Source organism: Chiloscyllium plagiosum, chromosome 1 (assembly GCF_004010195.1).
Source record: "Chiloscyllium plagiosum isolate BGI_BamShark_2017 chromosome 1, ASM401019v2, whole genome shotgun sequence".
Lineage (NCBI taxonomy): Eukaryota > Metazoa > Chordata > Chondrichthyes > Orectolobiformes > Hemiscylliidae > Chiloscyllium > Chiloscyllium plagiosum.
Window position 1 is genome coordinate 69,747,469 of NC_057710.1, and position 25,245 is coordinate 69,772,713.

Below are 25,245 nucleotides of genomic sequence, written 5' to 3' on the forward strand. Positions count from 1 at the left end.
CTGTCCTCATGACTTGTCCGGACTTGTCCTACCTGCCCAGCTCCTTTTCCACCTATCCACTCCATCCTCTTCTCCCTGACCTATCACCTTCATCCCCTCCCCCACTCACCTATTGTACTCTATGCTACTTTCTCCCCACCCCCACCCTCCTCTAGCTTATCTCTCCACGCTTCAGTCTCTCTGCATTTATTCCTGATGAAGGGCTTTTGCCCGAAATGTCGATTTTACTGCTCCTCGGATGCTGCTAAACTGCTGTGCTCTTCCAGCACCACTAATCCAGAAGTAGGGTGGTCCATGTATATTGCTGTCCTTGGAAAGTAAATGCAAAATTATACTGGCATCCTCACTCCAGTGGGATTGAACAAAACCTGTTACTTATGTCCAAAATCGTGAACCACTGTGCATTCTCATTTTGCTTAAGTCTTGTCTCTGGGCTAGTTGCTACAATGAGGGCTGCTATCAGGAAAGCCTTGTTCAATGATCTGTAATCTATTGTTAGTGACATTTTGGAGAAAATTTGTTGCTCTGGTTGTGGATCAGGTTGCAGGTTTGTTTGCTGAGCCCCCCCCCGCTCCAATATCCCAAAGGAACATAACAGGGCGGCCTCCAACCCTGCCATTCACTAGGAGTGAGCCTGCTTTATCCCACCACGCATCACATGCTGATGATGGAGAGGCCTGTGCCCATCCTTGCAGTTCTGGGTACATCCCCAGAGATGGTAGTATTATCTATGTCACATCGCATTGAGGATTGGATGTGTGTTCTCCTTCTATGGGGAGGGTCTGCCCCCCACACCTTGCATTCTCATGTCTCGGATTTAGGCATTCTCTCATGAAATGCCCCTCTTGGTTACAATTGTAACACTTGTACACCCTTCTTTGAGTTCTCCATGTTCCTGAGATGTTTCCTCTCCCTCTCCCTCTACCTCTATCTCTCCCCACTGTCAGGTAGGCTGGAGAAGCCCTTTGAGAGTGCCCCCTTCATTTCTCCAGTTTGCTGTATGACCTCAGACAGACATTATCTTTACCCCAGAGGCCCTGGGTAATTTTGTTGTTTTCTTTTCCCATGCCATAACTATCTTCTTGATCATCTAGGCCACTGTGTGTGTGTTATCAGCTGGATAAAACTGTTCTGGTGCCCTCTTTGACTCCTTAGTGCCATGCGACACCAGCATTCTCAGCCAACGGTTCCCAACCTCTTCCTCCAGATTGTTACTGTCCAAGGCTGTGCCATATAGCACCTGAAACACTACCCAAAACCGCAAATGCAGAGGGCTGCTCACCTTTCCTTTGATAGCACTTTGTTAGCACCTCCACTGGATCCCCTCTGTCAGTGTCTATGACATTTAACACACGTTCTTTTAAAAGCCTCAATTGTGTTTTACCAATTTTATGGTAAGGTAAGTTATTTGGGTGGAACTGAGAAATAAGAAAGGGACGATCACCTTATTGGGATTGTATTATAGACCCCCTAATAGTCAGAGGGAAATTGAGAAACAAACTTGTAAGGAGATCTCAGCTATCTGTAAGAATAATAGGGTGGTTATGGTAGGGGATTTTAACTTTCCAATCAAAGACTGGGACTGCCATAGTGTTAAAGTTTAGCTGGAGAGGAATTTGTTAAGTGTGTACAAGACAATTTTCTGATTCAGTATGTGGATGTACCTACTAGAGAAGGTGCAAAACTTGGCTTACTCTTGGGAAATAAGGCAGGGCAGGTGACTGAGGTGTCAGTGAGGGAGCACTTCGGGGCCAGGACCATAATTCTATTAGATTTAAAATAGTGATGGAAAAGGATAGACCAGATCTAAAAGTTGAAGTTCTAAATTGGCCATGCTAAATTGCCCGTAGTGTTAGGTAAGGGGTAAATGTAGGGGCATGGGTGGTTTGCGCTTCTGCGGGTCGGTGTGGACTTGGGCCGAAGGGCCTGTTTCCACGCTGTAATGTAATCTAATCTAATCTAAATTGGAGAAAAGCCAATTTTGATGGCATTAGGCAAGAACTTTCGAAAGCTGATTGGGGACAGATGTTTGCAGGTAAAGGGACGGCTGGAAAATGGGAATCCTTCAGAAATGAGATAACGAGAATCCAGAGAACGTATATTCCTGTCAGGGTGAAAGGAAAGGTTGGTAGATATAGGGAATGCTGGATGAGTAAAGAAATTGAGGGTTTGGTTAAGAAAAAGAAGGATGCATATCTATGGTATAGGCAGAATAGATCGAATGAATCCTTAGAAGAGTATAAAGGAAGTAGGAAATAAGAAGGAAATCAGGAGGGTGAAAAGGGGTCATGAGATAGCTTTGGCAAATAGAATTAAGGAGAATCCAAAGGGTTTTTACAATTACATTAAGGACAAAAGGGTAACTAGGGAGAGTTTAGGGCCCCTCAAAGATCAGCAAGGTGGCCTATGTGTGGAGCCACAGAAAATGTTTGAATAAAGTTCAACAGTTTATTTTTTCAAGTAGAAATTAGGATTACAAATGACAACATATTCTGGCCCCCAAAAAAAAGTTATTTCACTCACCACCAATTCTGATGTCAACTCTGCTGCCTGGCTTGCTGTGTTCTTCCAGCCTCCTGCCTGTCTACTTTGGATTCCAGCATCTGCAGCTTTTTTGTCACTATCTTTATTGAGCCATTGCACCCTCAGCATCTTAGTTGACCTTGAATTGTGCTCCTGACTTCATATTCTCTCCACCACAATGATTGTCAACTTCCATTCCTGCTCTCACTTAATGCTGTGCTGACACTTCATAAACCTGATTCCCATTTAAGACTGAAATACGGGAGAATGTCTTCTCTCTACGGGTTAGTATTTGGAGTTTTATTTTCTCGTGCACTGTGGATGCTAAGTCATTGAATATGTTCAAGGCTGTGTTGGATAGATATTTATTTGATTTGGTGTTATAAGGAACAACCTGAAAATGGAGTTAAGGGTTTAATTGGATCATCCATAATTGTATTCAGTGGTGGAGCAGGCTCATGAGATCATATGGTCTACTCCTGTTCCTGGTTCTTAAGTTCTGTCTTGTGAGGTTGTGGGAGAGGCTCAATTTCACTGAGAAATTGCATCTGAATTTTGCAATTTTGCATGACTATTTCCAAATTGTGAACCACTATAAATAGAGAACATCAAGGAGTTGAGATTACCACAGGGAACATGTGCAAGAAAGCGTGTAGGACATTTGTGAGAGAGAAAACAAAGCATGGGTGACAAGAATATATGAGACAGGACATGAACAGAGGAGATGTACAAGTGGATCCTCCATCAGACAGTTTCTTCTGTATACTCCCAGAGTAGGTGTGCTGCAGTTTGGGAAGGGCTACTCTGAGATTCATTGCTTATGGGGATCAGCCTGTATAGTGAAATTGTTGACTTTGTTGAATGTTAATGCATAGTCAAAGGACAGTATGATCCAATCTCGCTTCTTATCTGTCATGTTCTACTCACATATAATAGATATCTAGGATTGCTCTATGTTGTATACATTAATCAGTTTTAAGGCTGTTTCTGAAATAATTTTTTTAAAATCATTTTATGTCCCTCCTGGGATGGGCGTCCTTGTGTCATTGAGTATTTGTTTGCCAACAGCATCATTGCTGGCATCATCAATGGCTATTTCAACAGCAATTCCTCTAAAATGTTTGTAAGGGGAGTGCCAGGACAGCATTCTAGGCATATCAGTTTGTATGAAGGAAATCCTGTGCTTATGCACAGCTGGACTTCACCTGATGAAGGAGCAGTGCTCTGAAAGCTTGTGATTTCAAATGTACTTGTTGGAGTATAACCTGGAGTCATGTGACATCTGACTTAAACCAGTTGTAACTGTGCTTTATATGTCTGGACTGATATTCTAAACTTGTATCTTTATATCCCTCTATCTCCCTCCTTTCATTTAAGACTTTTAAAAATCCACCTCTTTGAATAAATTTTCATTTCCATTATTTTCATTTCTTTGGTTTTAAGTTTATTCTGAAACTCACATCACTTCAGTTTTGTAATGCAGTTTATAATATGGGCCACATTCATAATGAAGTCAATCTAGCTCTTTTGCCTCATTCCTTCCTTTATATTCACTTAAACTGGTGTCATTTCACAATTTTATGCAATTACAATTACTTTGGCTGCTTGTGCTTCTTTTCACTTTCATCGATACTTATTTCTCCAGTAGTGGATGCATATAGATTCAAAATTGTGTCTTTACTCTAATGGCACTGTTGTGATGTCTTGCACAGAATTACTGATATAGAAACTGATATAGAGAAATTAATAAATTAATGATCAAGAAAAGGAAGGAATTACTGAAAGTGCAAATTTGTTAATATATGTTATCACTAGCATTATCAAGTGACAAAGCAGTCTAAAGGGTCCTTTTAAGATTCTGAGTTGAAAAATAAGTGCACAACTTTAGATTTAGCTGAAATGATAGTTACAGATGCACCTTTAATATAATGTGATATTATTATATTATGAAACTAGAGCACAATGATGAAAAGGGAGGAAACTCACAAACCAATTCAATCGCTGCTGTGGGCATGGTGCCAATAAAATCATACACTTGAACTTTTACATTTTTGGCCTTAGCCAATTTCAGGAAAACAATCAGATTTCACTTTTCCATAATTTGCCAGATATGGTTCTCTTTCTATCTCTTTCTGCTGAAGCAACACACTTGAATTCTCTCTTTGCTGTTAGATTTGTTCTATCAGATTTACCATTCTCCTGGACTGGAGGAGAAAGCAAGTGAGGGAAATGCATTTTGCTGAATTTGCCTGTGCCAAGTGTGTTTATGGGACGCTGTTATATTGGAATGATTGATGAGTAGTAGTTTAATTATACATTATATTTATTAAGTGTTTTAATAGAGTTAAAGTCATGCCTTTTTTTGTTTGTATTTTAACTGTAGCGGAAGCATAAAGTGTATCTTGGTTTTCAGCCTAGTAGTTTGACCAATCAAATCACATCTAGAACACAGCACCTTATACTTGCCTTTAAATAAGATAAAAGTTAGGGTTGATATATTTTGAGGTGGTTTGGTCTGGCCCATAGCAAACTGGGTACTCTTGATGGGATCAAAATCTCTAATTCCAGGTTGAGTTTTGGATTATTGGACTCAAAGATAGTGAGTGGTAAATGTGGCATTCAGTTCTTTTAAATAGACTGTACCTTGTGTAATAATGGCTCTTTCAGAGGCTAAGAGTTTACTTGGTGCGTGGAAGAAATCATTTGGGGTGGTTTACAAAAGATGAGTAAGGCAAAGTTTTCAGAATTGGCAGATAAACTAAATTTGAGGTTGTTTTTGTCATGAAGAAAGTGGAGGTAATTGTACAATAGCTCAGTCACGATTAAAAGCAGGAAAAAGGGAGAAAGTGAGAGTTTTTGAACTTTGCAAGTTAGAACTGAAAAGTGAAAGGCGACTTAAAATGATGGAGATAAAGGTGAAAGGTGGGATTAGTGATGAGGACAGTCATGGAGAGCAAACTCACCATAGCCAAAGGCCTGGTAGGTGCTGATGTACTTTTGTGAGGTATAACTTGCTTGGATAGCATACAAAACAATACTTGTTACTGTATCTAGGTACATGTGACAATAATAAATCAAATCAAATCAAAACAGTACCAAGGTTCAGCAAGAAGATACAGAGACATATTGGATATTTCTCCCAAAATTTGAATATTCATCAAAATAAATATTCTGCTATTGAGAAAGTGACCTTGAGTTTGGTGGTAGCTTTGCAAATTTTCAACACTTACGTTGGCAGTAATGCATCTGAGACAATTATGCATGCTGATCATAACCCCTTAAGGATTTTAGAAAATATTAGAATAAACTCCATCTAAACGGTCTGGTATTTTATTATTATAGCCACTCATAGTGTCATAGAGTCTTAGAGCTGTACGGCATGGAAACAGACTCTTTGGTCCAATTTTTCCATGCCGACCAGATATCTAAATTAACTATCCCATTTGCCAGCATTTGGTCCGTATCCCTCTAAACCCTTTCTAACCAGATGCCATTTAAATGTTGTCATTATACCAGCCTCCACCACTTCCTCTAGTAGCTCATTCCATACACGCACCACCTTCTGTATGAAAAAGTTGCCTGTTAGACCCCTTCTAAGTCTTTCTGCTCTCACTTTAAATCTATGCCCTCTAGCTTTGGATGCCCTCACCCTGGGGATAAGACCTTAGCTATTCACCCTATCCATGCCCCTCATGATTTTATAAACCTCTATAAGTTGACCCCTCAACCTACATTGCTCAATTTAGAGATTATACATGTGACAGGATGAGAGAACATAGTTGCGGACACATTGTCACGACTTTCATGAAGGAAAACAGAGATGTTCGGTGGCGGAAATCATGGTCTGAGATCGACTGTAGTATTGAATGTTTGCATGCTTAAATTTAATGTTATATGACATACTAATAGCATGAGACTGGAGTCTTTGAAAATGAAGGCATCTTGGTATATTGGTGGTTCATTTTTTTAAGAGGAGAGGTGTGACCATACATGCCTTTAAGAAGGATTTGTTTTGTCCTGTTTATCATGAAGAAGGGTGTTGTCAACCTGGAGCCAAGGTGTCTGTCCCATGGAAAGCAGAGTAAATAGCTTTTTTTCAATTAGACAAAGGAAGCATGAGTGGGCGGAATCAGGCTCACATTCACCCAGAATTTTAGCTTTGCTTGCAGTTGTAGAAGTTGGGGTTTTTTGAGTTGAAGTTGTTAAATACAATGCCCTCTCACTCTCTCTGTGCTGCAGCAAAAGGCTAGAGTTCTCTTTCTGCTGCTTGCTTCATTCTTCCTTTCTCCTGGACTGAAGGAAATAGCAAGTGAGGGAAATTTGTTTTGCTGAATTTACCTTTGCTAAGCATGTGTTTATGGGTTGCTGCTATGTTGGAACAGTCGATGAATGGTAATTAAATAATAACATAATAAAATAATATATTTTTAATGCTTAATTTCAATTTAAATGATAAAATGTTTATCACTCAATGCAAAGTGTATTTTTTTTCTCTTGTTAGAGCCCACTAACATGAATAGAAATATCTTACAATTATTGCAGATGAACTGGTTGGTGCTGTAAAAATTAACAGTTTTATTGTTTAAGTCCAACAGTGAACATTAAAACAACAGTTGTTTACAACTCTTTTCTCTTAAGCCTTTCTTTTACCTCCCACTCCAAAATACTGGCCCGATTAAAAAAAACTGATTAAGATTTACAAAAACAAAATCACTTTTCAAAACCAGTCAGCTTTGTCGATTCTCCTTTGTAGCTTTTCCTCTGTAGATCTTTCTCTAGGTCGGCTTCGATGTTCTGCTGCACAAACTTCTTATAAACAGGTACCTTTCAGAGAGCTCTTCAATTCGCAGCCTTTTTTTTGTTGGTGTCCTTGGTGATTTCCCCCCAACTGTTCAAAATGTCTGGTTTTATACCCCAAAACATCGGATCATTTAAATGGTTTTGATGTCATCAAAAACATTATATTTCAAATTCAATTGGATTTTGGTATCTTGGGGGGTAGTTTAAACTGATTGGCCAAATTTGAACTTGTTTTTGTTCCATAGAACACAACTCCAGCTATTTATTTTAACCAAGTGTTACTTTTTTACTTTGTTCAGGACTCTCTGTGCTTTAGCCAGTCCTTGCTAGCTTTTCAACTCTCTTAAAGGTACAGTACACACCCACACCTTCATAACAATATGCATAGATCTCTGAAAGTTGCCACCCAGGTTGATAGGGTTGTTAAGAAGGCATACAGTCTGTTAGCTTTTATTGGTAGAGGGACTGAATTTCGGAGACATGAGGTCATGTTGCAGCTGTATGAAACTCTGGTGCGGCTGCATGTGGAGTATTGTCTTGGTGCCTACATGGACCACGACTTCGGGCTGCACCCCCCCCTCATTAAGGATCTCAAAATCATGATCCGAGAGATCACGTACGTTGGCACCAAGAAGGCAACACACCAACCATGAGTCTCTCTTGTTCCTACAGAATCTGTTTCCCTAAGTATGAAGTCCCCAATGACTAATGCACTACTCCTCTCCCCCCTTCCCTTCTGAGCAACAGGGATAGACTCTGTGCCAGAGAACTATACCGTATGGCTTACCCCTGGTATGTTGTTTCCCCCCCCCCAAAACAGTATCAAAACAGTATACTTGTTATTGAGGGAACAGCTGAATAGGATCCCTGCACTGTCTGCCTGTTCCCTTTCTGTCCCCTGCCTGTAACCCATCTACCTTTTTCCTGTACCTGAGGTGTGACTACCTCCCTGTAACTCCTCTCAATTACCCCCTCAGCCTCCCAAATGATCCGAAGTTCATCCAGCTCCAGCTTCAGTTCCCTAACGTGGTTTCTGTGGAGCTGGAGTTGGATGCACTTCCCATAGATGAAGTCAGTGGGGACAGTAGTGGTGATCCTTACTTCCCACATTCTACAGGAGGAACATGCAACTGCCCTAACATCCATTCCCACTGTTCTGAATTCCCAAAGAGACTACTGAAAAAACCCCACTAATAACCTTATGAAATTGGCACACAGAACCTTTCTTTTGGTTAGAAGAGGAGGATGGGTGGGAGACACTACCAAAGTAGTGTTCAGGTAAGCAACTGCCCAAATATATTACCTCACTAACCTAGCTGTCCTGTGTCTCCTCCTGCTCAGTGTGCACTCTGCCTATCCATGAGGTAAATTTTTAAAGGATTAATTTATATTCACGGCAGCCCCCTGATCCTTGCCCTAACAGCTCCCGCCGCTGCTGCAATAAAATGAACATCAGAACCGGATGAAAAGATGCATGTCTTGGGTTTTTGACTTACTTTTCAAAACTGTGTGTCAAATTTATGCTAGCTGCATAAGTAAAATAGTATATGATGTTAGATCACAGCTTTGTATTTTTATGCTGAGAAATATTCTGATGCATATTCCTTACGAACATAAAAGTACTTCAAAAGTTAGCAGTATTTGGAAGTACCAACTTATTTTGAATCATAAATTGGTTATAGTACTAAAATTGTATTTAATGTTTCCTTTTCATTTTTTACAGAGTAATTGTAACACAGAATTCAGTGAATTGCAGTGGTTGAATCTGAACATAATGAAACATTGTATTTTTTTGACATATTTTTGGAAGTAAGTAATTTTCCAGCATTACTTCCCTTGAGCCTGGAACCAGTTAACAAAATACAGTCAATGTGAGGAGTGCATGAGTATTTTGCAGGTGTTAATAGTGTTGCATGAATAATATTTGTGCCACTTTTAACATTTTTCCTTTATGAAGGAGAAAGCACAATAATAATTCAGTTCAAAGAGATTTGTAATGGTCAAAACGCTGTAACCTTGGTCAGAGAACTGAATTAAATATGATACTCATCTATCGCAAAACACAGGCATTTTTCTGATTTCACATGTCAAAAATCTACCAGTTTCAGACTTGAGAATTTAACTTGATTCAGCATGCGCAGCCTTTTGATAGACTTTCAGATTTTCACCAGCTTTTGTCTAGAAAAGTTATTTCCTGATTTCAGGCTTAAATGGCTTTATTACTTTAAACATTTCAAATACATCACTTCCTCATCCATCTGAACTGATGAAATGTAAGTCATATTTATGCACTGTTTCCTCAGAATTTAACTCTGAGAACAGGCAGATACCTTATGCAGCCCTCTATTTATGCCGTTTTTAATTCAATGCCACAATGCACTTTAAGGATGTTTTCTCTCTTACAAGGAAAAGTCAGGAAATGCCAGACTGAAAGAATTTTGTAACTCTTATACATTAATGTAATGTAATGTAATGTAATCTAATGCTAATCAGGCTGCCTTGTTCTGGCTGGTGTCAAGCTTCTTGAGTGTTGTTGAAACTGCACCCATCCAAGCAAGTGGAAAGCATTCCATAGTACAGATCAACCTTGATTATCTGAATGAGATGGGCGAGGGGTATTTTGTTCAGATAATTGATCGTTTGGATTATTGATCTTATCATAAAAAGTGGTAATTTGAGTGCCGGTTATCGAATATGCCTCGATTATCCGGGAATGCACACCATTATGCCGTTTAATTGAATGCTGAGTTGCCGAATGCCATTTTTATGGTTCCTTGAGATCTTGTTCAGATAATCTGAAATTAGGATTAATTGATATGCAGATAATCAAGGTTGCACTGTACATCAAATTTGTGCCAAATACATGGTAAGACAGATACTGAGGAGAATGCCAAATTCCCATCCTCTGACCTGCTGTTTGAGCCACAGTATTTGTATGGCTAGTTGTGTTGAATTTTCTAGTCAATGGTATCTCCAGGATGGGAAAATTCAGTGACGGAAATGACCTGTAATGTCAAAGGGCAGTGGTTATATTCTCTCTGGCCTGGTACATATGTGCATGAGCCGTAGAATCATAGAGTTAACCAGTCCATGCCAAACATAATCCCAAATTAAACTAGTCCCACTTGCCTGCTTGTGGCCCTTATCCCTCCAAATCTTTCCTATTCATGTACTTATCCAAATTCTTTTAAATGTTATAAGATTTACCACTTCCTCAGGAAGTTTATTCTGCATGCAAACCACCCCCTTTGTAAAACCTTTGCCTCTCACATCTTTTTTTAAATCTCTCGCCTGTCATCTTAAAAATGTGCCCCCAGTCTTGAAATTCCCCATCCTAGAGAAAAAACAACTACCATTAACTGTATCTATACTTATTATTTTATAAACTTCTATCAGATCGCCTCTCAACATTCCAGTGAAAAAAGTCCCAGCCTGTCCAGTCTCTCTTTATAACTCAAACCTTCCATGTTGTAGTTCTGTTCGCCGATCTGGGAATTTGTGTTGCAGACGTTTCGTCCCCTGTCTAGGTGACATCCTCAGTGCTTGGGAGCCTCCTGTGAAGCGCTTCTGTGATCTTTCCTCCAGCATTTGTAGTGGTTTGAATCTGCCGCTTCCAGTTGTCAGTTCCAGCTGTCCGTTGCAGTGGTCGGTATATTGGGTCCAGATCGATGTGCTTGTTGATTGAATCTGTGGATGAGTGCCATGCCTCTAGGAATTCCCTGGCTGTTCTCTGTAGTGTTCAAACCACCACAAATGCTGGAGGAAAGATCACAGAAGCGCTTCCCAAGCACTGAGGATGTCACCTAGACAGGGGACGAAACATCTGCAACACAAATTCCCAGCTCGGCGAACAGAACCACAACAACGAGCACCCGAGCTACAAATCTTCTCCCAAACTTCAAACCTTCCATACCAGACACCATCCTGGTAAATCTCTACTGAACCCTCTCCCGCTTAATAATATCCTTCCTTTAACTGGGCGACACAGTTAACTAGACATAGTATTCCAGAAGAGGCCTCACCAATGTCCAGTAGAACCTCAACATGACTTCCCAACTCCTATACTCAAAGGACTAAGTAGTGAAGGCAGGCATGCCAAATGTGATGCAAACTTCAAAGAAATATGTACCTGAACCCCTAGGTCCCTCTGTTCTACAACTCGATGCAAGGCCCTATTAATTGTATAAGCCCTACCCTTCTTTGTGTATCAAAATGCAGTACCTCACATTCATCCAGATGAACTCAATTGGCCATTTCTCAGCCCATTGACCCATTTGATCAGGATCTCTTTGTAATCTTAGAAAACTTTCTTCACTGTCTACTATGAATATTACTTTCCATTGATTAGTCCTCATTTCTATCTTATTGTGACTGTTGGATCCATTCAGGATTTATTGCTGTTATTTTATTTGTTTTCACCACTTTGATCTTACTTGCTTTCTTATGTTTGCTATATTTGATATATGACTTTATATCCTATTATGTTATACTCTGTGATTGTGCTCTTTACATTCTAAATCCCCACATATGTGGACAGTCCCTACAAATCCTCATTTATTAAAAGAACCCATCCATACAGTGTTCCCTGCGTGGTTCAAGTGAAGGCTGACCAGTGCCATGTCTCTGTTTTTCCCCAGTACTAGAATGATTTGAAATTATTTTTTCCCACACCAATCTTTGAGCTATGCATTTGACTCTCTGATCTTGTTTAACCTGTATCATTTTGTTTGTGTTTAGGTGGTAGTCCAGAGGTGATTACTACTGGTATGCTGCGTTTGAATTTAGTCCCTAGTGTTGTGAAGTTGAAGGCATGTACTGTACCTTAAAGAGAGCGAAAAGGCTGTTCTGAACTTAGAGATTACCAGCACCTATGTCTATGACTAGATTGCAGTCTCAGAGTGTACTGGACAATTGAAATTATGTAGCATTTGGCTGTGAAATGGATACCTGAGTTTGGTTGCTGTTTTGACAACAATTCAAATTTAACCAATCAGTTTAAATTGTGTCTCAGGATACTAAAACACAATCAAGTTTGAATTTATTGTTTTGCCAACATCGAACAAATGAGACAATCTGAAGTTGGGGGGAGGGTGGGGTGGGGGCGGTGGTGGTATAAGAATGCAGACATTTTGAAAATTGGTCAGATAGCAAATGCCGTAGAGAATTAAACTCCTGGAGAGCCAATTGCCCATTTAACCTCTAGTTCTCAAAGAAATTAAAGGTACCTTTTCATGTGAAATGTATTTGCAGTAAAAAGAAAGAAGACAACCCAGGGAGATTATCAGCTGGAAGAGTGAAGACACAGAAGAAGACAGAGACTGTGTGGTTTTAAAATTAAGTTGATGTAATTTTAATAAATGTCTTATTGGAGCAACATATTGTTATAGAGTTGGAAGCAGATAGTGAGCAGTTAAGAGAAGGGGGGGCTTTGATTTGTGAATAGTTTTTGTTTAATGTTCACTTTTAGAGTTAGAAAATAAATGAATGTTATTTCCTTTAAATAGTGGAATTTTGGAGTTCTTTTACGAAGTGGGGCAAGCTTTTCTGGGTGTTTGGTTTAATTAACAGAAAAGGTTCGCCTCCGTGTCATAACAATAGCTACTTTAGCTCCTTAGCAATGGTTCTCACTTGGTCCTACTGATGTCGTTAATGTGCTTGTGGATCTTTCTCTTCCTCCTGCCTTTCCAGCCCTGAGGAGATACAAACCTGTTACAGTTTTTAAGGTTGTTACTAGCAGACTGAATAAGGGCAATCCAGCAGATGTGCTGTATTTAGATTTTCAGAATGCTTTTGAACAAGTCCCATATAGGAGCTTATAAAACAAAACAAACACATGGCATGGGGGTTAATATGCTGGGACAGGTTGCTTAATAGAAAGAAAACACATTGTAGAGTCTACCTAAAGCGCATGGATTGCAGTGGTTCAAGTCAGCAGCTCACCACAGCCTTTTCAAGGGCAAGTAAGAATGAGCAGTAAATGTTGGTCCAGCCAGTGATGCCCATATCCCATAAATGAATTTTAAAAAAGGAATAAATTGGTTATTCTTAGATTGGCAGCCTATATCTAGAGTTATGTTACAAGGATCAGTGCTTGGGCCCCAGTTGTTCATAATCTATATCAATGGTTTAGATATGGGGATCAAATATAATATTTCCAAGTTTGCAGATGGCACAAAGTGTGGAAATGTGAGATGTAAGGAGGATACAAAGATGTTTAATGGGGTTTGGACAAGCTGGGGGACTAGAAATGGTGAACACAGTCTCAAAATAAGGGGTAGGTTGTTTAGAATGAGATGAGGAGAATTGTCTTTTCTAAGAGTGGTGAATCTTTGAATTCTCTACCCTGTAGGTCTATCATTGAGTATGCTTATTAGTATCTAGGACAGATTTCCTGGATAGTAATAACATAGAGTATTATGGGATTAGTGCAGGAAAATGGCACTAATGTAGGTGATTAGCCATATCTAGAATAGCAGAGCATGCTTGTAAAGCTGAATGACCTAATCCTGCTCCTGTGTTTCAGTGCTTGATCCTTGGAGTAGACAAGCAACAAAGCTTCTTTGATTTCGGCTCCTGTTGTAGAGAACAATACCTGCTAACTAAGCTGCTACTAGCACATTTCATTATGTTTCTTGTGCTTTGATAGCCCCTGTACTTCAAGGTTTTGGATTTCTAGTCTAAAAGCATTAACACCACCCACCATATGCTCAGCCATTGGCATGTATTGCATTATAGCATAAATTCTAGAACTGATCAGTTTATAATTTTAAGACAGTTACTTGACATCATGACAGTTTTGATACCCATCTGGCTTTCAGTCATTGATTCTTTATAATGGAGTCAGTGTAGTTTCTTTGGTCAGCCTGGTGTGTCTGGATAATGTATATTACCATCTATAAGCACAGACACCAGATGTGCACATCTAATATTATAATCATGCAAATAGTTTTTTTGTTGATAAATTCAAAACATTTTTCACAATAAGAACTGATTTTCTTTGGTATATATTAGATGGGCTAACATAGAAAGCTACAATATGCATCATGGTAACAGTACATGGCCACTAAAAGATAGTGTTAACAGTTACTTAGTGGCAGGTGGTGAATGCTAGAGACTGGAAAGGTGATAGCAGCATGGCAGTCATGAATGTCTTGTTTCTGAATCATCATTTATTGGTCTGTCTGAGTTCAAAGATAACGTTTGCAACCACAACCAAAACTAATGAGTACTAACCTGTACTGAGGTGAATATTTTATCTTTCTATATCACATTACAAAAACACGTGTGAGAGTTTACTGCTGATTCAATTAAAAAAAAAAGCAGCTCCAAAGGTGCCAGCTGAAACGATCAACCAATTTGTAGGCAGGTACTGAACAAAGATACGGAATGTGTTTTCACTAAAGCTAACTTAGCTGAAAGTATTATGAAACTGGCCAATGTTGCCACACCCATCAAATCCGTCAGAAAGTCACTTATGGTCAAATCTAAAGAATAATCATTGATGCTGTATGAGAAGAAGATCACGAGGCTGAAGTAATCTGCAAGAGTTTGAATCTGGACCAGCTATTGCAACTGTCAACAGATTTAGTGGGATATCTGATACATGAATGGGCTCTGGCTTGTCTCACTCATGAAAACAGTGTCCAGCATTTTATGAAATAGGCAAGCTATGTTTCATAAGAGGACATTGGGCTAAAATGTGTTGAAAATGCCATAATCCAGAATGCACCACAATGCCTCATAGCAACTGATGAAGAAGAGACAATCAAGGAACAATCCAAATAATTTTCCTAATGTATAGCAGCAAAATTCAAGAGCTAACCACAACATTACAGCTTGCAGACCCAGTCAGAAAGTGCGCATGGTAAACTTAACACATCATATGGACACTGAGTAAAGTTGTAGCGTTTACTTCCATCCAAGCGATGTACCCAAAATGAATTGGATAGCATGCACTAAGTGTTAAATTGACATTGTAAATAGGATCCTTTTACATATTATGATAATAATTTATAATAGAGATAAAGCAGATATGTGAGCTCAGTTCTGTGGGAGTAATTTTTAGCAGATTTTAGTTCAGAATCAGATTTTAGTTCTGAAGAATACACTTTTCAGTATAGGAAATCATTTTCAACTTAGTGAAGGGGCAGACAAATTTGTGAAGTCTCTAAAGTGTGAGAGTTTATGTAGACGTTTTCAAGCTGTTAGAGCTGGAAAGAGATTTAGACCATCAGCAATATAAAGAGATTTCTCGCCCATCAAAACTTGAAACAGTCAATTAATTAAAGGAATTAAAGAGTTGATAGGAGTGACACTTCACTGGAAGTGAGCATCTGTAAAACTTTATTTTCCTTTTTGTATTAATTTCTAAGTTATCTTTTACACGTATAGCTTTGTTTTCTTTTGTACAACAAGCGATATATTTTTTTAAAAGAACTTTGACTGCTTTGTGTGAGTATGTTCATAACTAATCATCACAGTAAACAACTGCAAAAGTTAAACTTATGATCTGTGGAGCCAAATTTCATTTAAGGAGGATTTGACACGTCCAGTATTACCTTCAGCTGGTTCATAACTGATCATATATGAGATATACTCACCAAATGGACATGGTGCATTGCAGTCCACAGAAGATAAGCTAGTTGCTTAAAATGGATCTGACAATATTAATATGCTGCTCAGGATGGAAAATTGAAACTTCTTTACATTGTAGAAACAGATGGACTACCTGTCATTTGTTCTACCAACATGCATGGATCCACGTTTTATTGTGATCCATGAACTGACAAATTTATTAGTTGGCACACCAAAGATTTCAGACCACAACACTATTGGCATACATTTTGATCACAATTGGGTAGAGTAGATTCAGCAAGCTACTTCAAATGATGACCTATTGCAATACCTCAATAAAAATCATCTGTGAATGACCTGAACACATCCAACAGGCTTCAAGCTAATATATTCATTCTGGTAATTTAGAAATGAAATATGACTCTCCAAGTATGTCTTCAAAGACAAAGAAATCATAATTATGCAAACTCTATGTCAAGACATGCTACACCATATACATGGAGGTTACATGAGTGCAGAGTTCATGAATTCATGTATTGGCAGTGCAGCAATAGAGACATCAATCATCTAATCAAGTCATATGAAATATGTTAATTGTATCACCCTCAACAATCAAGAACACCTCTACATTTATATCATGTTTTATTATTTCCTTTTTTTTAAACAATAGATTAAGAAAGGAAGATACTGCTCTAAACTAAAGGGACTGTGCAAAGAGGTAGCTGCAGTTTTATATGCCATCTTTACGGGATTACATTGTGATTTGTACACTTTTTTTTGGTGGAGCAATGAGAGCAAAAGCACATACCATGAAGTGGATGGGTTCTGACCTGGGGGAAATTGCTTGACAACAACGTTTTGAATGGCTCCTGACCAGGTGACCATAGCTTGTGTGGGGCATGCAAACAGAAAGCATAAGAAAATTGTCTCTGTCTCTGCCTTCTCAGTAGAGGTACCAGAAAATCTCCAGCAATCTCCCTTGTTCTGAAAATTCCCTGTTGAAATTGTTCAATGCCTTCAAAGTTATTGAAATATTGAACCCTTGACCAATGAATGAAATGCTGAACATTGGTGTGCAAACAACCTTGTGCTATAACAAAGAACTGAAAGGAATTGGAAGAAACTGAAAGAAAACTACTCAGTAAATCTTATGGTTTAGACTAATGTATTCAAACTGTGTTTCCCTAATTTTATTTTATTTTTCTTACCCTTAACATCCATTACTTGTCTGTCTTTGTGTGTCTATCTGTATATGAAGGAGTTAAGAAGGGTTAGAGTTTAAGTTATAGAGTTAAAAGTTAGGAATTCATAATGCCCAGTTGGTTAAAGATATTTTGTTTGTAAGAAACAATATTTTTTGTCACCTTTTCTTTTAATCTGAGTTTATCTGTCAGGTTAATCAGGACTTTGGATAGTGTAACTAAATCTTTAACTTTTGTAATGACTCCAGGACGAGTGAGGTTTGATTTCTAATGCGTCACTCTAGTCAGTCATAACAAGTTTTAGGAGCGAGTAGCTAGGATGTTTTTGAGCAATGACATTGGAGGTTTGGAGTTAGTAAGTAACAAAGAGAAAAAAACATCAGATTTTGTACTAAGCAAAAGAAAATGGCATTAGAAATTACTACATTCTTCCTGCAGGTGGGAGAGATTTCCTTGAGGTCCGTATCCCTCAACTCTTCCTATTCATATATCAGTCAAGATGCCTCTTAAAATTTGCTATTGTACTTGCGTCTATCATTGCCTCTGGCAGTGTATTCCAGGTAATTCTATGTAAAATAACTGCCTCTTAAATCTCCTTTAAACTTTACCCCTTTTACCTTAAACCTATGCCCCCTAATAATTGATATTTCTACCCTGGGAAAAAGACTCCAACTATTCATTCTGTTCATGCCTCTCATAATTATGTAAACCTCTATCAGGACACCCTTCAGCCTCTGATGTTCAAGTGAAAACGAACTGGTGTACTGACCTCTAAATCGCTGAGGCCAGAAGCCAATCCTCTGACACCTCCTCCTACCGTTCCCTCAATCATGACCCCATTGTTCATCAATAAACCATCATCTCTCAGACCATCAGCAATCTCATCACCTCAGGAGATTTCCTATCCACAGCCTCCAACCTGATAGTTCCTCAACCCCACAACACCTGTTTGTATCTCTTACATAAAATCCATAAACCTCACTGCCCTGGTCGTCCCATTGTCTCTGCCTGCTCCTACCCGACTGAACTTATCTTCTCTTATCTCAACTCCGTCCTCTCCCCTTTATGATCCAGGAACTCCCCATCAATGTTCGGGACACAACCCACGCCCTCCACCTTCTCCAAGACTTTCAATTCCCCAGCCTCAGACACTCATCTTCCCCACGGACATTCAATCTCTTTACACCTATATTCCCCAAGAGCAGGGCATAAAAGCTCTCCATTTTTTCATCTCCTGCAGGCCCAACCAGTCCCCCTCCACCGACGCTCTCAGTTGCTTGGCGGAACTCATTCTCACCCTCACCAACTTTTCCTTTGACTTCCTATAAACCAAAGGGTAGCAATGGGTTCCTGCATGTGTCCGAGCTATGCCTGCTTCTTCCTATGATATGTGGAACAGTTCCTCTTCTGCAGCTATACTGGCACCATCCCTCAACTTTCCCTCCACCAAATTATATCAGCGTTGCCTTGTGCTCCCATGATGAGCTCGAACAGTTCATCAACTTCACCCACATCTTCCACCCCGACCTCAAGTTCACCTGGGCTATCTCTGACACCTCCCTCCCCTTCCTGGATCTTTCCATCTCCATCTCCGGTAACCAACTAAACACTGACATCCATTTTAAACTCACTGACTCCCACAGCTAACTCGACTACACCACCTCTCATTCGCCATCTTGCAAAAATGTGATCCCATATACAAAATGTGATCCCTCTGCCTCCACCACATCTGTGTCCAGGATGAGGGATTCCATTCCAGGACATCCCAAATGACCTCCCACTTCAAGACCCATAATTTCCCCTCTCCCGTGATTCATAATGTCCTCAACTGTATCTCCTCAATTTCTCGCATATCTTCCCTGAAACCCCCTCCCCCAACCAAATATGGATAGAGTCACCCTGGTCCTCACATACCACCCACAAATCTTCGAATCCAACACATCATCCTCCATCATTTTTGCCACCTGTAGTCAGACCCCATCACCAAAAGGACCATTCACTCCGCAACTCCCTCGTCAGTTCCACACTCCCCACCAACCTGTCCTTCACACCTGACACCTTTCCCTGCAACCTCAGGAAGTGCAGCACCTGTCTCTATACCACCCCTCTCATCTCCATCCAAGGCCCCAAACAATAATTCGAAATTTGGCAGAGATTCACCTATAATTCTTCTAACTTGGTCAATTGCGTCCGTTGCTCCTGATGTGGTCTCCTCTACATCAGAGAGATCATGCGCAGATCTGGGGACAGGTTTGCAGAGCATCTGCACTTTGTACACTCCAATCAACACCACCTCTGGTTGCCAGCCATTTCAACTCCCCCTCCCACTCCCTTGGAAACATGTCCATCCTGGGCCTCCTCCAATATCAAAATGAGGCCACGCTCAAACTGGAGGAACAATACCTTATATTCCATTTCGGGAGCTTACAGGCCACTGGCCTCAACATAGAATTCACCAGCTTCAAAATCTCCTCAACCTCATCCCATGTCCAGCCCTCCCTCTCCTCCCTACCTCCTTGATCTGACCCTATCTGTCCATCTTTCTTCTCACCTATATGCTCCACCCTTTCCACTAGCCAATACAATAATCCCTTACTTGCATCCATCTATCACCATCTCACCTACCTTTCCCCCAACCCCACCCCCTTCCATCTCTATTTCTGAGCTCCCTTCTCCCTCCTCAGTCCTGACAAAGGGTCCTACCCTGAAATGTCAACTTTCCTGCTCCTCTGATGCTGTCTGACCTGCTGTGCTCTTCCAGCTCCACATTTTATTGTCTCTGACTTCCAGCATCTGCATTCCTACTATCTCTAGGTTTTTCCAATCTCTCCTCATAGCTTATACACTCTAAACCAGGCAACATTCTGGAAAACCATTTCTGTACCCTGTCCAAAACCTCCCACATCCTTCTGATAATGTGGCAATCAGAACTATAAGCAATATTCCAAATGTGGCCCTGCTAAAGTTCTCTACAGCTACAATGTGATTTGTCAATTTTTATGCTCTATTCTCTGGCCTGATGAAGGCAAGCATGCCACATGCCTTCTTGACCATCTTATCCATTTGCGTTGCCCCTTCCAGGCAACTGTGGATCTATATGTCTAAATCTGTCTGATTGTCAATGCTTCTCAGGGTTCTGCCATTTACTGTATAATGCTCTGCTGCATTAGACTTTCCAAAATGCATCATCTTGCATTTGTCTGGATTAAAGTCCATCAGCCATTTCTCTGCCCAAATCTCCAGCCTATCTATTATCCAGCTGAATCATCTGACAATCCTCCTCACTATCCGCAGTTCCCCCAACCTTTGTGTCAACTGCAAATTTCTAATCTGACCACCTGCATTCTCTTCCAAATCACTTTTATGTTTCTTACAAACAATAGACGTCCCAGCATTGATCCTTGCAGAATACCATTGGTCACAGATTTCCAGTTAGAAAAACACTCTTTCACTGATAATCTGTATCTTCTTTGACCAAACTGGTTCTGTATCCATCTTAACAGCTCACCACGGATCCCATGTGACTTCACCTTCATCACCTCCTGTGGTGAAAGACCTTCTCAAAGCCCTTGCCAATGTCCATGTAGACAACATCCATTGCTCTCCCCTCATCAGTCATCTTTGTCACTTCCTCAAAAGACTCAATCAAGTTTATTAGAAACGACCTCCCCATCACAGTCATGTGGCCTGTTGCTAATATGTCCATATTTTTCCAAATGTGAATAAATCCTGTCCCTAAGAACCTTCTCTCATGATTTCCTTACCACTGATGTAAGGCTCACTGCCCTGTAACTTCCCGATTATCCCTGTTGTTCTTAAACAAAGAAACAACATTGACTATTCTTCAGTGCTCTGGAAACTTTCTTGTGACTAAAGAGGATACAAAGATTTTGTACAAGGCTCCTGTAATTCCCTCCTTTATTTCCCTTAGTATTCTAGGATAGATTTCATCAGATCAAGGGGACTTCTCTACCCTAACACTTTTTAAAACACCCAACACCTTTTTTATATCAAAATGCCCTAGCATATCAACGTAACCCTCCCAAGACTCACCATCCAACATGTCCTTCTCCTTCTCCTTTGTGAATACTAATATAAAGTGTTCGTTAAGAATCTCACCCCCATACTCTGGCTCTATGCATAAATTTTCTCTTTTGTCCTTGAGTTAACCTACCCTTTCCCTAGCTACACTGTTGGTGCTTAAAAAAGGCATAAAAAGCCTTGGGGTTTTTCTTATTCCTATCTCCTTGTTTAAGTTCTTTCCTGCTTTCTTTATATTCTTCAAAGGCTCTACCTGTCTTCAGTTTCCTAAGCCATATGTATGCCTCCATTTTCTTTCTGACTAAACTCACAATTTCTCTTGTTATTCAGGGTTCCCAAATCTTGCCACACTGATCCTTCACTTTCACAGGAACATGCTGGTCCTGAGCTCTAATCAACTGGCCTTTAAAACATTCCCACATGCCAGATGTGGATTTACTCTGAAACAGCTGTTCTCAATCTGCATTTCCAAATTCCTGCCTAATGTTGTCTTAGTTAGTCTTCCCCCAAATTTAATATTTTGACACGAGGACTACTGTTATCCTTATCCATAAGTAACTTAAAACGTACAGAATTATGGTCACTGTTCCTGCAATGCTGTCCCAGTGTAACTTTGATCACCTGGCCAGCCTCCATCCCTAATACCAGGTCTAGTATGGCAATGTATGCTTCACTGTTAAAGGGGTTCTCTAGGGATTATGATGCTCCAATCATTTGGTCATGGATATTGACCATGATAATAATGCCAGATGGGGCACATACAGAAGCCTGACATTTTCATGATGATTTTTTAAATTACGCGATTAAGTTACACAGGATATGCAAAGAACTTCTATGAAACTGAAGTGTCACTGTGGAATTACTACCTAATTTAAAAGTTTATGCTGCTGAAGGAACATTGCCCCACCTGAGCTAGGTGTTTTATCAATCTGAAAACGAGGCAGTAACAGTTCTTGCATCATTTTGCCCTATCGAGTCTTGTGTTTCCATTACAGTACCATTGTAGTTAAAAGTGAGGAAATTTGAATGTAATTCTGAGATCATACTTGATTTTTCTCTGGATGAGATAAATTTTGCAAAGGTTTCTGAGGGGAATAAGACAAATTGTCCGTGATCTGTGTAGCATTTGGTGATGGGTTGAATCACTGTTTTCTTAAGTTTTAACAATTGAAGACTGATGAAGTCTCGATATGAGTCTGGAGATAAAGCAGCAGGTAAGGCCACAAAGGAATAGCAGGTTTTACAGAAATTGGGAATAAAATCACTTATAGTATTGGAAAAATATGAAGGGGAAATTAGAAAGCATTTTGTAAATTACAGACACTTGTTTCATTTTAGCAGCCTCCATTTCAGTGGGAGTTGTGAGAGTGCGAGCCAGGGAGCAGCTGAGAACATAAGTTTGAATGTGAAATACTTACCTCGTGAATCTGTGGACCGAAGGCTGAACAGGAGTGGAAGCAGACAGGGACTGCTGGGTAAGTGAACTAATGTACTCTGGCAGTGGCTAAACCTGAAACACTATGTGTATAGTGTCTCCCATCTGTCGTCCTCCTCTAACCAAATAAAACACTCTGTGTGGAGGGTTGGTAAAGTTAGGTCTTTTTAAAATCTCTTTTGGCAATTTAGAGCAGAGGTGATGAAAGCTAGGGCAGTTGCATGCTCCTTTTGCAGGATGTGGGAGGTAAAGGTCACCACCGGTGCCTCTGCTGACTTCACCTGTGAGAAGGGCAACCAACTCTAGCTCCTCACAAGTCACGTTAGGGAACTGGAACTGGATGAACTTTGGATCTTTCAGGAGGCTGAGGGGATGAGAGGAATTATAGGGAGGTAGTCACATCTAAGTTAAAGGATAAAGGTACCTGGGTGACTGTCAGGAGAGGAAAACGGAATAGGCAGACAGTGCAGGGATCCCCTATGACAATTCCCCTCAATAATAATTATGCCACTTTGGATGCTATTGGAGGGGGCTTGGAGGTTGGGTGGATGGGGAACCTACCAGGGGAAAGCCACAGTGGCCAGGTCTCTGGCACGGAGCCTGGTTTGTGATTCAGATGGGAAAGGGGGAGAATAGGAAAGCGATAGTGATAAAGATTCAATGGTTAGACAAACAGACAGGAGATTCTGTGGTTGCGACCAAGACTCCCAGATAGTATGTTGCCTCCCGGGTGCCAAAGTCAGGAATATCTCAGATCGAGTAGACAGGATTCTTAAGTGGGAGGGTAAGCAGCTGGAAGTCATGGTACATGTCGGTACCAATGAAAAAGGGATGAGGACCTGAAAAATGAATATAGGGAGTAAGATTGGAAACTAAAAGGCAAGACAAGCAGTGTAGTAATCTCAGTATTGCTATTGCTGCCAAGAGCTAGGAACAGAGAGCAAGTGCAGCTGAACATGTGGCTGCAGAGCTGTGTAGGAGGGAGGGCTTCAGACATGTGAATCATTGCGATACCTTCTGGGGAAGATGGGACCTGTACAAGGAGGATGGGTTGCATCTGAACTGGAGGGGCACCAATATCCTGGGCAGGTGGTTTGCTAGAGCTGTTTGGGAGGGTTTAAACTTGATTGGCAGGGGGATGGGAAATGGAGCTACGGATCATAGGATGGGGTAGCTGGTGAACAGGCAGATGCAGCGTGCAGAAAATCTGTGAGGAAGGATACAGAAAGTTGCAGTCAGTGTGATGGGTTGAAGTGTGTTTATTTTAATGCAAGAAGTATTAAGAATAAAGGTGATGAACTTAGAACATGGATCAACAATGTTGTGGCCATTACGGAGAATTGGATATCCCAGGGGCAGGAATGGTTGATGGATGTTCTGGGATTTAGATGTTTCAAAAGGAGTAAGGAGGGAGGTAAAAGAGGTGGGGGGAGTGGCATTGCTAATCAGGGATAGTATCACAGCTGCAGAAAGGGAGGTTGTTGAAGAGTGTTTGTCGACAGAGTCAATATGGGTGGAAATCAGAAACAGGAAAGGAGCAGTCACTTTTTTGGGAGTTTTCTATCGACCCCCAATAACAATAGAGACATGGAGGAGAAGGTTGCGAGGCAGATTTTGGAAAGGTGCAGAAGTAGCAGGGGTTGTTGTCATGGGTGACTTCAACTTCCCTAATGTTGATTGGAACCCCCTTAGTGCAAATAGTTTGGATTGAGCAGATTTTGTCAAACGTGTCCAGGAAAGATTCCTGATTCAATATGTAGATAGGCCAACCAAAGGGGAGGCCATATTGGATTTGGCGCTTGGCAACGAACCAGCAGTTTTAAAAGGGAGAAGAACAGACAAAGGAAGCACATGGTGAGGTCATTGCAGGAGAGAGAGAGAGAGAACCTGCACAGTAACTGCCTTTGATATTTGAATTCATGTGTCGCTGGACATCAGAGTGCATCTGGGAAAATTAACCAACAGTGAAATTCACAACTGATCTTGGAGGAACTGTTGGGTGAAGTTCACAGAATCAGATAAGTTAATCGTTGTTTACAAGTGTGGCCAACAGAGAATCTGCAGTAGTGAGTAGAGTAGATTCTTTCTTAATTATGTTTTTGGAGATATGTCTCTTGATTAAACTTAAAATATAAGCCATGACTATTAATTTAACCTGGGGCAGTGTTTGTAGAGGAATAAGACGGTGTTATTTTCTGGGTCTGTAGATTGTGAAGGAGCAAAAATGGCCTTTGCAGTGATATGTACTTCTTGTCAGATGTGGGAGTTTAAAGAGAATTTAAGCGTTACTGTGGATTATATCTGCCATAAATGCTGTTGGATGCAAATCTTATCAGATCGAGTGGATCGGTTGGAGAGACAGATAGAAGCGATGAGAAATTTGCAACAGCAACAGTATGTGGTGAATGGCAGTTATAAGAAGGGGGGAAAGTCTCAGATACAGTCACATAAATGGGTTAACTCCAGGAAGGGTAAGAGAGGTAGACAGCTAGAGCAGGAATCTTTTGTGGGTTTACCCATTTCAAACAGGTATACTGTTTTGGAAAATTTGATGGATTCTCAGGGGAACGTAGCACAAACAACCAGGTTTCTGGTATTGAGACTAGCTCTAATTCAACGAGGAGTACGACGGCTTCCAAGAGATCAATTGTGTTAGGGGATTCTGTAGTC

General features: G+C 40.4%; 1 long non-coding RNA gene across 1 annotated transcript in view; it reads left to right on the forward strand.

The window, feature by feature from the left end:
* The first annotated feature begins 9,044 nt into the window (after positions 1-9,044).
* LOC122549322 overlaps positions 9,045-25,245 on the forward strand; it is a 26,221-nt gene continuing 10,020 nt past the window's right edge. The window contains exons 1-2 of the long non-coding RNA XR_006311493.1: positions 9,045-9,132; positions 22,479-22,615. This is a non-coding gene — a long non-coding RNA (uncharacterized LOC122549322). The remainder of the gene's footprint in view (positions 9,133-22,478; positions 22,616-25,245) is intronic.